Source organism: Schistocerca gregaria, unplaced genomic scaffold (genome assembly GCF_023897955.1).
Source record: "Schistocerca gregaria isolate iqSchGreg1 unplaced genomic scaffold, iqSchGreg1.2 ptg001292l, whole genome shotgun sequence".
Classification (NCBI taxonomy): domain Eukaryota; kingdom Metazoa; phylum Arthropoda; class Insecta; order Orthoptera; family Acrididae; genus Schistocerca; species Schistocerca gregaria.
The window spans coordinates 1-2,500 of NW_026062604.1; positions in this window are offsets into that span (position 1 = coordinate 1).

Sequence of the window (2,500 nt, forward strand, 5' to 3'; positions counted from 1 at the left end):
ACACTAGATCGCGTGTTCATCAAGAAATACACATGACACCAGAGGATCCAAGCAGTGAACTATGTTCAGAGGGTTGCTGTTAGGCAAAGCTACATTCCTGTGACGTTACATGTGACAGTTAAGGTGCAGTGTAAGTTAGGTTAAGGTGCAGCGTAAGTTAGGTTAAGGTGCAGCGTAAGTTAGGTTAAGGTGCAGCGTAAGTTAGGTTAAGGTGCAGCGTAACTTAGGTTAAGGTGCAGCGTAACTTAGGTTAAGGTGCAGCGTAACTTAGGTTAAGGTGCAGCGTAACTTAGGTTAAGGTGCAGCGTAAGTTAGGTTAAGGTGCAGCGTAACTTAGGTTAAGGTGCAGCGTAAGTTAGGTTAAGGTGCAGCGTAAGTTAGGTTAAGGTGCAGCGTAACTTGGGTTAAGGTGCAGCGTAACTTGGGTTAAGGTGCAGCGTAACTTGGGTTAAGGTGCAGCGTAACTTGGGTTAAGGTGCAGCGTAACTTGGGTTAAGGTGCAGCGTAACTTGGGTTAAGGTGCAGCGTAACTTGGGTTAAGGTGCAGCGTAACTTGGGTTAAGGTGCAGCGTAACTTGGGTTAAGGTGCAGCGTAACTTGGGTTAAGGTGCAGCGTAACTTGGGTTAAGGTGCAGCGTAACTTGGGTTAAGGTGCAGCGTAACTTGGGTTAAGGTGCAGCGTAACTTGGGTTAAGGTGCAGCGTAACTTGGGTTAAGGTGCAGCGTAACTTGGGTTAAGGTGCAGCGTAACTTGGGTTAAGGTGCAGCGTAACTTGGGTTAAGGTGCAGCGTAACTTGGGTTAAGGTGCAGCGTAACTTGGGTTAAGGTGCAGCGTAACTTGGGTTAAGGTGCAGCGTAACTTGGGTTAAGGTGCAGCGTAACTTGGGTTAAGGTGCAGCGTAACTTGGGTTAAGGTGCAGCGTAACTTGGGTTAAGGTGCAGCGTAACTTGGGTTAAGGTGCAGCGTAACTTGGGTTAAGGTGCAGCGTAACTTGGGTTAAGGTGCAGCGTAACTTGGGTTAAGGTGCAGCGTAACTTGGGTTAAGGTGCAGCGTAACTTAGGTTAAGGGGCCAACGTGGGTTAGGTTAAGGGGCCAACGTGGGTTAGGTTAAGGGCCAACGTGGGTTAGGTTAAGGGCCAACGTGGGTTAGGTTAAGGGCCAACGTGGGTTAGGTTAAGGGCCAACGTGGGTTAGGTTAAGGGCCAACGTGGGTTAGGTTAAGGGCCAACGTGGGTTAGGTTAAGGGCCAACGTGGGTTAGGTTAAGGGCCAACGTGGGTTAGGTTAAGGGCCAACGTGGGTTAGGTTAAGGGCCAACGTGGGTTAGGTTAAGGGCCAACGTGGGTTAGGTTAAGGGCCAACGTGGGTTAGGTTAAGGGCCAACGTGGGTTAGGTTAAGGGCCAACGTGGGTTAGGTTAAGGGCCAACGTGGGTTAGGTTAAGGGCCAACGTGGGTTAGGTTAAGGGCCAACGTGGGTTAGGTTAAGGGCCAACGTGGGTTAGGTTAAGGGCCAACGTGGGTTAGGTTAAGGGCCAACGTGGGTTAGGTTGCCAGAGATGTGTCAAATCAGGATGTACGTTTGGCTGGTGTCAGGTGGTGGGTTGGTTCGATGCCTTTATAAGGAGTGTGGCCAAAGGGTATTTTATTACTTGTACCTTTTGTGTTGTGGCGTGGCGTTGCGTCCTGTGTTGATACTGGGTGGACCACTGTGGGTGTTGCTGGCTGATTTGAGCTGCGTTGTTTGCGGGTGGTGTGAGACATTCTGTCTTATTAGTGGACGTGACGTTCCTCTTGTCGTTCTTTGGATAGTGTCCTGTGGCAGCGAGGATAAAATGGATGTTGTTGAACGATAGTGCTTTGGTGCTTTCGCTTTGTTACACACAGAGTGGACTGTGAGATAGGGTGACTGGGTCGAGTGCGGTTCACACTGTCCTCCCCAGTTTACAGTATGTATCATCTATGTATGTGGTCCTGCATCATTTACTAAGCAGGGACGTCAGACGACTGAAATATTAGTTATGTACTGATGTAAAGCAGAATGCTTACCTTCCACCAGTGGGCGAGTATCGACTCTGCCCCAGCGTTGCCACCGCAGGAAGCGGTGTCGGAAACACTACCCGCACACCGTCACCACTGTGCGGGGGGACGGACCCTCTATATCCTCAGCGGCGCACTCTTTGCCACCGGGCGTCACGTCTCGCGGCCCGCCGTCCAGAGCATGTATTGGGACAGCGGGACTTTGGCTTTTGGGAGATAACTCTTCATGAAGTGGAAGATATAGGGGTGGACTGCAATGTACGATTGCGGGAAAAGTCCGCCGTACATCCGCTCGAGTTGCGAGTCGGGCGGTGGGGGTGGCGCATTCACAGGTGCGGCTGGAGTGACCGTCGGTCCACCACTTTTGACTCGATTTGCGTCACCTGCCGTGAAGAGGGGGTGCAGCAGGCGTTTTACTCTGGGTCGTCAAGCGGGCGCTGTAGGCGACATCGACATCATA